Here is a 12,569-nt window from a genome sequence, read left to right on the forward strand (position 1 = left end):
GATAATTGTTCTACTATGAATCTTGCTGTTCCTGTTGTTTGTACGGAACAGAAGATTAGATACTGCATTTTCTGAGCAATTAGGCTACAGGGTTAGTTGTAAATTTACTTCTTACAGTTGTTATCGGGCACAAATATGTTTCTCAGAGGAAATGGTTAGCATTGTTTTGCCTAAATTTATCAGATAGCTAATGGTGTTAATTCCAGAATTGACTTACCTTTGGCAGTTACCATAGTCTTTTTTTAATTAATTAACTGTTTTATCAGGCACCTAAAATAAAACTCTTGATTTCCTATTAGGAGTACTTATAAGTGTGGCAATGTAACTATTAAGGAAGTAGGTCGACACTTAATGTTAAAGCCAATGATTAACTACTAGAATGATAAAAAGGAGTGGCTGCCCCTTTTTCCTCCTCCTTTTTGTCTTCAGAAATGTTCAGATCCCTTCCTTGTTTAGGGCTAAATGGTTCAAACAGACTTAGTGCTTCAATTTGGAAAATATAAATTGATACTTACTAGTCAAAGACCAACAAAAATTACCATAGGAAATGCATTGTGCAGTAAGAGGAAATTTAGAAGATCCCATTCATTTGTTACTTTGACTTTTCTGATAAATGTTAAAACCTCTTTAAAATGTTTTTTTGTGCACAGTGTTAGTGACTGTATGGGAGGGAATTGTTTCTCTGCACAGCACAGCTGAACCGCCATACAAACACATTGTGCACAACGTACTGTAAAGCTCAAACACAAAATGCCTTAATAAAAGTATACCATTTATAGGCATGGAAACTGTGCCAAGCCAGTGATGACATTCCATGGGAATCTAAATAAAGAACTATTTTGCAAGTGGAAATGATAAAGTTGTCAAAATTCAGACCTCCCGTCCCCTTTCCTGCAATCACAGATTTTGAAAGTAAATTCCTCTTCTTTTGTAACTATTGTACTTAATTTGGGTAATTTATAAATATATATCATATTTAAATATTCATCAACATTATGTGTATTGACATGATTCAGGCACAAAGGAAGGACATCCAGGCAGGCTTTTTGAATAAACAATTTCCAAAAGCCTGAAAAATGAAACTGACATAATACTGAGAACACAAATGTTAATTTAATTGCCGTGTCTCTGATCCAGCTGATTACTTTGGTTACGTTGGAGTGAAAGTACATATTAATACTGCTGCAAGGGACTGCAGGGATATATACGTTTTGAATGATTTTTTTCCCCATAGGATAAATTTAACATTCTTTCCATTATTACTCATATTTAAATTGTGAATTATGTTCTTTAAAAGTCTATACTATTCTCTTCCTTTTAAAAAAATCCGGGTATGACAAGAAGAAACCAACAATGTTTCTGAGATCCCTGAGCCCTCTTATTCTCAAGTCAAACATTCTTTCTCTACAACCAACTCATTTGCATGAGGATGACATTTGTTGCTCCAGTAATTTCATCAGATAATGGCCAGCTTGCAAAGCGGATCTGAAAACATATTCCTTAATTATGTGTTGCTAAGCAACGAGAGGGTTTGGTCATAATCACAGAAAGATTATCTTCTCATTGAAGTGGCTGAAAGGTTTAGCTGAAGGAGGACCTGTAAAATTGTCTTCATTTATTTATTTTGCATTTTATTTTTTTTTCATAATAGAACAGGAGAGGGCTTCTCCCCGTTAAAATGTAATTTTAAACTAGAAGTCAAGGTAAGATGCATGGTGTGACAGTTTCAAGATGTCTTAACTGTGTTGAGGAATTAGTCTTTGAGAAGCACCATTTCTATGCAGCATTTGGTGTTTACTACAATCAGAGTTGAAGGTGAACTTCCAAAATAGTCTTATGAGCATATTTCCCAGCATTTTCATGACTGAGGAGGTGCCTGGATACCTGTTTTGTAATTTTTGTATTACATTTCTGAAACTTTATGTAATTGATTTATGAATATCTTGTATTTTTGTAGTTGGAACAGAGAGCTCAAAACAAATGCTTCTAGCTGCCCTGCCCAAATAAGTATTTCCAGTGATGGGGACTGGGAGCAAAAGTGAGGAACCAAAGGCCCATCTCAAATATGCAATTGGAAAATCATTCACTCTTGGTTACATGTACAGGACTGAAAGGAAGTAATCAAAGAAGATGTCATGTATTGTCCATACCTCCTGAGGCTGGAATGAAGTATAAGGCTCTCATAGAGTGGTATAGGAAGCTGTCATAGTGGATAGTGGGACACCTTGGATACCAGAGAGGATAGAGGTTTCATAAGAAGAAAGAAACTTGATTTTCCAAACGGGCATTAAATTAGAGGCCTTCCTGAAGTGTGGAAAGCGAGACAGGGTGACCGTAGTCACCTTGGGCAAATAGTTCTCTGCAGAGTTAGAGATTCGTCTTTGCTAACCAATATTCTCTTTAACACCTTAGAGCCCAGCTCTGCTTATATTCTGCCTAACACATATTTGTGATTTTTCTCTTTATTTTCTACTCTGTGACAAATAAACTGTGCTTTTACTAACAATTGCATGAATTGTGGGTTAAAGCTGTTAAGCGGGGGGGAGGGAGGGAGGGAGGGTAATCCAGAGAGAGAGAACGAGAATTCTGACCTTAAGGGAGGTAGGGTCAAAAGTGGAATAATGGGCTTCAGCATCTGGTTAAAGGCAGGTTAAGAGAATTGCAGTTCCATTCTTTAAATTATGCCATGATGAAACTGTCATAGAGCATTATGGACACTGACAGATTTTACAGGTGGTAGTCCTCATTTCATACATACTGAATTTTGTAGGGCTGTCAAGCGATTAAAAAAATTAATTGTGCTGTTAAACAATAATAGAATACTATTTACTTAAATATTTTTGGATGTTTTCTACGTTTTCAAATATATAGAGTTCAATTACAACACAGAATACGAAGTGTACAGTGCTCACTTTATATTTATTTTTAGCACAAATATTTGCACTGTAAAAAACAAAAGAAATGGTATTTTTCAGTTCACCTAATACAAGTACTGTAGTGCAATCTCTTTATTGTGAAAGTGCAACTTACAAATGTAGAATTATGTACAAAAAAACCCTGCATTCAGAAATAAACCAATGCAAAACTTTAGAGCCTACAAATCCAATCAGTCCTATTTCGTGTTCAGCTAATTGCTCAGACAAACAAGTTTGTTTACATTTGCAGGAGATAATGCTGCCTGCTTCTTTTTTGCAATGTCACCTGAAAGAAAGAACAGGTGTTTGCATGGCACTGCTGTAGCTGGTGCCACAAGATATTTGTATGCCAGATGCACTAAAGATTTATATGTCCCTGGATGCTTCAATCACCAATACAACTGACATGCATCCATGCTGATGACTGGTTCTGCTCGATAACAATTCAAAGCAGTGCGGACTGACACATGTTTATTTTCATCATCTGAGTCAGATGCCACCAGCAGAAGGTTGATTTTCTTTTTTGGTGGTTTGGGTTCTGTTGTTTCTGCATCAGATTGTTGCTCTTTTAAGATTTCTGAAAGCATGCTCCACATCTCATCCTTCTCAGATTTTTGAAGACACTTCAGATTCTTAAATGTTGGGTCAAGTGCTGTAGCTATCTTTTAGAAATTTCACAATATCATCTTTGCATTTTGTCAAATGTGCAGTGAAATTGTTCTTAAAAGGAACAACATGTGCTGGGTCATCATCTGAGACTGCTATAACATGAAATATATGACAGAATGTGGGTAAAACCGAGCAGAAGACATACAATTCTCCCCTAAGGAGCTCAGTCACAAATTTAATTAACACATTATTTTTTTAATGAGTGTCATCAGCATGGAAGCATGTCCTCTGGAACGATTGCTGAAGCATGAAGAGGCATATGAATCTTTAGCACATCTGTCATGTAAATATCTTGTGACACCAGCTACAACAGTGCCATGCGAAAGCCTGTTTTCACTTTCAGGTGACATTGTAATTAAGAAGTGGACAGCATTATTTCCCTTAAATGTAAACAAACTTGTTTCTCTTAGCGATTGGCTGAACAAGAAGTAGGACTGAGTGGACTTATAGGCTGTAAAGTTTTACATTGTTTTGTTTTTGAGTGCAGTTATGTAACCAAGAAAACTACGTTTGTAAGTTGCACTTTCATGATAAAGAGATTGCACTACAGTACTCATATGAAGTGAATTGAAAAAAATACTATTTTTTTGTTTATCATTTTTACAGTGCAAATATTTGTAATAAAAATAATATAAAGTTAACACTGTACACTTTGTATTCTGTGTTGTAACTGAAATCGATTAATTTGAAAATGTAGAAAGCATCCAAAAATATTTAATAAACTTCAATTGGTATTCTGTTGTTTAACAGTGAGATTAAAACTGTAATTAATTGTGATTAATGTTTAAATTCCGATTATGTTTTTGAGTTAATTGTGTGAGTTAACTGTGATTAATCGATAGCCCTAGTATTTTGTAAAATGTTTTAAAATGTATTTCTTCTTTTCCGTATGTAGTACAATATAGCTGACTAGTTTAGAAACGTGTCCAGGTTTTGTTCAGTAAAATTTCTGTACGGACATTTAACATGTAATCACAATGTGCATATGCAAGGCAGCTGGATTAACAATACACACTGTAACAGCCTCAAAGGAAATCTCTGTGTACCAATAAATCTTATTTAATTTGCACATTGACCTGACAGACCATAACAAGTCCTTTGGTGCCATTATGAACTATAGTGTTAATCCAGGTGAGGTACATACTCGCTATCTCCAAGTGCCAGAAAATTAGTAATTCAGATTTCACTGACAAAACAGAGTATAGGGGTATGTAGACAAAACAATTTAATACAAATTGGGAGTCCCTCTTTCCCCCCGCATGCTGAAATATGATCCACATTGTGAACAAATAGTTTGCAAAATTTTGATTTATAAATACTTTACAGCCGTAGATGCACAAAAAACTGTCTAGGACCATTGAATTGTTTGTTTGACCATACAATTTAAAATTGGACAAGCCAATGTAAAAACAAACTAACTAACCAAAAAAACCACCACAAGTAGTGCCTCAATAATTCTTGGAAGGATGAAGGAAATAGTAGGCATTTGTGTTTATCATTGGATATTTGCTATTTTCCGACAGTCACAGCGTTCTCTGTAGAACATTAATCTGCAATGTGACATGGATAGATGGCTGACATGTTGGTAGTTTATGCAGTGGAATTTGAAAAGAATTTAAAAGGCAAACCTGGGGCCCAATCCAATGTTATTTATATTGCCCAAACTCTTTCTAGCCCTAATCAGGCCAACACTTATGCATATGTGTAACTTTACTTGTGTGAGTCATCCCATTGGTGTCAATGGGACTACTCCCGTAAGAAGGGTTATTCCTGTGGGAAATGACAGAAGAACTGGCACCATCGTATTTAGTGAGAGTTTTGGGTGTGAGGAATGCAGTCGAGGGCCTGTAAGGTATGTTATGGAGAGTTACCTCGATAACATTATTGACTGCTTTGGTCAGTATACAGTGTTGCTTCATTGATTAAACAGAATGCCCCTTCAAAACATTTTTTTTAAAAGGGTGAAATACACTTTATACAATGGTTTTATCAAAAGTAATAGGGCCAAATTCATCCGTGCTGCAACTCCATTGACATTAGTGCAGTTACAGTAGAGATGAATTTGGGCCTGTTAGAGGAAAATGTGTTGTCAGATCTATAAGCGTTGTCAGCCTCAATTTACACCTCCCTTTTACCCCACATACAGGGTTATATCATTGTTAGGACTTCCATAGCCAGTACATTCTCCAACTCTGTTAGCTGAAATGTTTTTAAAATATTTTTTTCATGTAGTAGTTTCCATAGCTACAGAATAAGCAAGCCTGTTTCCTTATATATGTTCAAGGTTTCTGATCATTACTATATTAAAACATTTTTTAAATGCATCTTCTCCGCTTCGCATAGCATGGAACTACAGACCAGCGTAATGAAAATGCTGTACTGCTGAACTGAGTTACAATTTTTAAACAGAGAGAGTCAAAGTCGGTATCAAGTTGTATCGTTAAAAAGTAGAAGGCAACAATCATTAAGTTGTTTATTTGCCATAAATGTTGCAGCAGCCATAGGATGTATATCATTAAGCAATATACATAACAATTGGCAGACTAGCTTTAGTCTTTGTCACCTTAAAAACACCCTGACATTAACAGCATTTTGTTAGTTTTCTGTAAAGAAGGCTAATTTATAATCTCTTCTGTCTGCTGTGTGCTAGTGTTTGTTAGGAAGAAATGGGATCTGCTCAGTTTTTATCCCATGCATTCTGTGTCCTAAGCAATATTTGTTTTAACTCTTTTTTGTACAGTAAGGGCAATATTGCTAAAGCACATCCTGCAGTGATGGATGCAGAGTGGACTATACAAGAGTCCTCAGAAACTGATTTGGCCAGAGAGTCAATGAAGAGGCAGCTCAGTGTACCCTCCCCTGTGTGCTGGCTCAGCTTTGTTTACCCACCCCTCCCTGCCCTGTCTGAGGAGTCCAGTATGTCTGGGGAGTCCAGTACTGGACTTTTCTGGGACTCACATTCTGTGGTTGAAGTTACTTGGTTTGGTGCAGATGGAGTGGATTAACCAGACGTGCTGGAACAATTTTTATAGTGGGGGGTGTATATCAGAGATCGGCAACCTATGGCATGCAGCTCTCCAGGGTAAGCACCCTGGTGGACCGAACCGGGCTGGTTTGTTTACCTGCCGCGTCTGCAGGTTCGGCCGATCACAGCTGCCACTAGCTGTGGTTCGCCATTCCAGGCTAATGAAGGCTGCAGGAAGCGGCGCGGGCCAAGGGGTGTGCTGGCCACCGCTTTCCACCACCCCCATTGTCTTGGAACGGTGAACCATAGCCAGTGGGAGCCGTGATCGGCTGAACCTGCGGATGCAGCAGTAAACAAACCAGCTCGGCCTGCCAGGGTGCTTACCCTGGCGGGCCGCATGCCAAAGGTTGCTGATCCCTGCTGCATATAATGGAAACCACTTAAAGCCAGGAGGTGCTCCAGCACCCCTACTTCCAGAACCTATGAGATTAACAATTGTGACCCTTCTGCGCCAGTTGCATAGGTTGTTGGAGCCAATGATCTGCTTAGACGCCTATCATGAGGCATGCCGTAATGGCCTTCCACCCTAGCTTGTGTCTGACCAACACAGGGGCTCTTTTTAAGCACATAGGCACCCCTGTGAGGTCACTCTGTTCTAATTCCCCAGTCTCACTCATGCAGGTATGAAATAGTATGTAGGGCCTTGTGTACCAGAGTAAATTTCATCCTCTGAATGTAAGGACTGGGAATATTGACCTAGCTCCTGAGGCTGTACGCTAGGGTGGAGTGCCGTTATGACATGCCATGAGATTGATGTTTAAGCAGATCATTGGTTCCAACACTCCATGTATCTGGTGCAGAGTATGGGGAATGGGTCACTGGCTCTTCTGTGTTGTTGCAGTCCACTCCATCTACAGTGCCAAGTAACTGGATCTCAACCACAGAACATGGGGTAGAGAAAGGAGGAAGGAAGACTCCCTACCACCTATTGCACATCCATGCAGGGTCAGCAAAATCCCGACCTTAATTATTTGGGGGAGAGGAGGAAGAGAATGAGAATAAAAGTATAACGCAGTGCTCCAAAAATTCTTGAAGTAGCCCCCAAATGCATGATTGTGTTACAGAGCAATGCTGACTAGGTCGACTAATAAAGAGGGAAGCAGCAGGCAATATTTGTAGGAGGGAAATCAGTAGAATTTACCTGAGCAACTATAGTGGACAGAAACTTGGGGAACTTTTAACATACATACAAAGGTCAGGACAATAGGTTGCTTGCTCTTTTTAAAAAAATGAGGTGAAAATGGGGAGGAGGATTATCATAAAACCATAAATAAACATTATCAACTTAGCCACGTGGAGGGAAACGTTACTAGCACTCACAAGAGAAATGAGAGGAGGTGATCTCAGCAGTATTTGTTTGGATCCGTGTTTGTGGAGATGCTCAGTTGTTGTCAATAGCAAGTTAGCAAATCAGCTGAAAAGTGAATTTGCCTCAGACCAACTTTGCAAGTAAATAAACTGGAGATGGGGCAGACTTTACAATTTAGAGGTAAACTTTAATAAAAAAGAAGTCCCAGTAGGATACCTAGTGAAGGTGGAGGAGGTATGTGCCCAAAAGTTGAGGCACCCAAGACCACTAACAACTTTTGAAAACCATGGGACATCTATATACGTACACTCCATATGTATAGCTGATCTTTACACGACAAGCTGCAGAACTAGGATAATGTGCAGAGCATTGTGATAAACTGTAGAATCGTGATGAATAAAATAACATCTACCTTTGTGACCTCCTCACTTTCCCTCTTCCCACTGATCCATCTCTCCTGGGATTTATTCTAACATTATACATTGCTGAGCAGCTTTAGACAGCCACCTGCTTGATACTTTCCTGGATGTATAGATTGTCAGCCCTTTCTTTAGTGGTCCAGACTATTACTGAAATCCCTGACTGTTCTGAAATGCAGGGATGGTTTCCTCAAAGAAAACAAGGACTAGAAGAGTCATCAACAATCATTTTGTCTTGTTTTCTTCCTGTGCTAGGATACTTTGATTATTGTATAGTCTTAAATTACCATTAGAAAAAGTCCATTAGTTCACACAAGTGTATGTATGCATTTCATCTTTGCGAAAGGAATCTTGATTAACATGTGTTAGGAAAGTAATTGTATAAAGGGGCATATCTATGTAAACAACAGATAATGTCACAATACCCAGATATCCTACTGGGACACTTGAATAACTGGGAAAGTATAGATAAAGTATTAGTTATTCCACCTGGTCAAGAATAGTGACTCATAAAAATGGTCACCTTTCTCACTCCCTGAAATCTTCTCATTCTCTAATGGATCAGAATAGGGAAGGTGGAGTCTTATTTTATGAGCTGAAACTTTTGGCTTAAGGCTCTTGAACATACATTTTAGTTTTGATCGTGGGTTTGATCCTGCTTCTACTGCAGTCAATAAAAGGATTGAATCCAGAATCATTAGCAATATCACTGCCTGTTTATACTGCTAATCAGTATTTATCAACCTATAACACCACCACTGGTACAGCAAGAGAAGATGTTCTCTGTTCATCCCCAAAATATTCATCACTGAGCAGTGATTCACACTGGTCAGAGGGGAATGGTACGTGTACTTGTCACACTGTCAGTTGATTGGCAGAGCATAAAGTGATGGAATAACAAACCCCCATCCTTGAGTCTCAGCTATTCATAGAATCACAGGGTTGGAAGGGAACCTCAGCAGATCATCTAGGCCAACCCCCTGCTCAAAGCAGGGCCAATCGCCAGATTTATTTTTTTTTACCTCAGTTCCCTATATGGCCCCCTCAAGGATTGAATTCACAACTCTGTGTTTAGTAGGCCAATGTTCAAACCACTCAGCTATTATGTGCCCATGCTGCTATTTTGAACAACCTCGGGAGATTGGTCAACAAAGTGATACCTCTAATTTTTGTAGACGCACCACTATGTGCCGTGGGCAGGCAGTTTGGATCCAGGTAGACTCTGAGTGAAATCCTGTCTCTGTTGAAATCAGTGGGAGTTTTGCCATTGACTTCGGTGGAGCCAGGATTCCATTCTGACTTTTGCAAAAGTTATCAGCCCCATGTTGAATTTCTGATAATTTGAGCTACAAAATAAGTGTGTTTTTATGCAAGAAAAGCTATAAATTTCAATCATTAAATGTTCATGCATTATTAAAAATAACAGGTTGTATTTTTCAAATAGATAATGAGTAGGTTTTCTCTGTTTTCCCATTTTTAATGAGTACAATAAGTGTTTGCTATTTACTTGCTTTTAAATTGCACCAAAAACTTCTAGAAAGTTCCCAGATTTCTAAGTGTATTTCAGTATTTCATGAAGCAATAGGTTTTTTTCCTGCATGTTTATGAATTACTGTTATCACTAGAACTACTTATTAACCTTTCTAAAATAGACACTTAAAGAGGAATGCCACTTATTAATGGAAAGTTGTGTAATTTAGAATTTCTGAAACAAATGTATAATTAATAATGGGGGAGCTTACACATGAATTGAATAACAGAAACAGTATTTACATTTAAATATTGCTTGTTAACTCAGTTAAAGGAGCTTATTCGCAAACTCTATTTATGCTCCTTATGGATCTGAATCTGAATCCTGTTATACCCTGAGCAACATCTGACAGCATGTGAGGATTCAGATGAGCCTGACAGACAGACTCCTGTCAGCCCCAGTGGCCATTGAATCAAGTTCTGTGGGAGTAAATGAGAGGAAAGTGGTGAAGGTGCCATAAATGGCAATGTGGAACAAAACCCTGTTTTTTGTTTTTTGTTTTATACTCTCACAAAACCTCATGGTGCTTTGGTACTAGTGTCCCAGTTTGTGCTCTTCATGGGGTGAGGAATAGGACTTGGGGCAGGCGTAATCGGACTCATTCAGTAAATAAATGAATTTTTTATGCCTCTGAAGCAAATCAAAGCAAATCAATTTCTATTGACATATGTGGCCCTGATCCTACAAATACTTTAGTACATGCATAACTTTACTCCCCACGAGTAGGCCTATTAACTGCAATGGAACTACGTGCATGAATAAAGTTACACGTGATTAAATCATTGTGGCATTTGGCCTTTGCTCCTCCTAGGAATTTGGAGTATACCATAAAGGAATACTGTTCCTTTAATTCACATTTAGAAGAAAATGTCTTACTCTTGATACCACTGTTCGGTTGAATGTTGTAAATTATTAAATCTCAGAGTGTTTTCAAAGATCTAATTCATTTTCCTACATTTATGCTGGTTGTTTTCCTTTCAGTCAGCTTGGATATTGAAAATAGACTGGTCAGACTGATTTTTGTTTGTATTGCCAGCTGTTTGTCCTGTGCTAGCATTATGCTGTTGTGTTTGAGTGTCCTCATATACCTAGATAAAGATATAAAAGTGTGTGTGTGTGTGTTTCTATTTAAAACAAAACCATGGCAACATTTCTATTCCTATTAGCTTAATTCCCCCAAACCTTATTTGTTTATTTAACCCAATGTAAAACTCAAAGGTGTTACTTTAACTCAGTGGTTCTCAAAGTTTTGTACTGGTGACCCCTTTCACATAGTAAGTCTCTGAGTGTGCACCCCCCCCCATTACAAGCACTTTTAAATATAATTTACACCATTATAAATGCTAGAGGCAAAGTGGCATTTGGATTTGAGGCTGACAACTTGCGACCCCCCCCAATATAATAACCTCACGACCCCCCGCAGGGTCCCAACCCCAGTTTGAGAACCCCTGCTTTAACTTCTGCTTCTATTTAGGATCTGAGGAGCAGTCTTCACCAGAACTTGTTCTAAATTGAGACTTTACCAGCTCCTTGAAGTGTTCTGTATTCCTTACAAGATGTTTTTTCTTAAGAAGAGATTCATAAATATAAAACTGCTGTAAAGTCTTTAGGGGACTGTGTGTAAAAATAATTCTGATAAACTATTGTCTTGGATTTTAATCATTATGAACTATTGAGTTTTACACACACTTGTTGTTAGTTTGAATTGAGTCATAGTTGTATAAGGAACAAAATTGTGATTTTAAAATTAATTAATTTAAACACAGCATACAGACAACGTATGCTGATACATGGAACAATATGAAAAGTGGTTCAGTAGTGTAAAATCCCAAACTATAAATACAGTTATTCATGAGAGGGAAAGTAACACTCAGGGTTATGAACATAAACACAGTTAAAAATAAAATGTATCTTTATAAAGGTTTTACCGTTACAAGTAGAGAAGTGTGTGATATAAAGATAGGGCAGATACACGAGACAGCATATCCTGTTAATGTGAGTTTGTGCAGAATAAATAAGGACTTCTGAGTCTCTATTGCTAGTAGGGAATAAGAAATTCAATATAGGTATTGACTCACTTGATTCTGAAATGGGATCTTTTGAATCTCAGTAGATGTTTCCTTTTAGTACATTGCTTTAGTTAAAAAGCGTTTTCCTAGGAGGTGGAGGAGGGAAGCACCATTTTGTGGTGCTTGTCCCAGGCAATCATCAAGATAGATAACTGGCATAGCCCAAGTAGAAAGTGGAAAGAGAAAGGGGGACACTGAGTTGTTTGGTTTCTCGTGGCAATGTTAGGGAGTGGGAGCAGTGATGTTCTGGGAGAGCTTCTGTGTCCTCTGATGAGAAGAGAAAATCGGACAGAGCTCTGAACACTGCTGTTTGGAAAGATATTGAAGAGTCTCAGGACGGTACCACTCCTTCGTGTGATGTGTCTTTTTGCTTGGTTAGTTGGTTGCCAGGTCAAGGGAGTGAAAAGAGGTGAGATCAGGAAAGTGGGAGGCCACATTTTCACAGCAGAAAGCAAGCAAGAAATCAGCAGCAAGATAAGTGGCAAATGGAGCTCCCAGAAAAGTAGGGGAAGTAACACTAGCATGCCTGGGTCTCTGTGTTGGTGTGGTTGTTCCCGAGCACAGATTCTTGTGGTTCAACTTAGTTAACAGTATGAGAATCAATGAAGTGTAGGACTGGAAGGGACATCAGC

At 38.3% G+C, this 12,569-nt stretch overlaps 1 protein-coding gene across 6 annotated transcripts in view; it reads left to right on the forward strand.

The window, feature by feature from the left end:
• The window catches only part of CTBP2 (C-terminal binding protein 2), a 237,224-nt gene that overhangs the window by 156,049 nt on the left and 68,606 nt on the right, over positions 1-12,569 (forward strand). The window lies entirely within an intron of this gene.

This window comes from Gopherus flavomarginatus, chromosome 6 (genome assembly GCF_025201925.1).
Source record: "Gopherus flavomarginatus isolate rGopFla2 chromosome 6, rGopFla2.mat.asm, whole genome shotgun sequence".
Taxonomy (NCBI): Eukaryota; Metazoa; Chordata; order Testudines; family Testudinidae; genus Gopherus; species Gopherus flavomarginatus.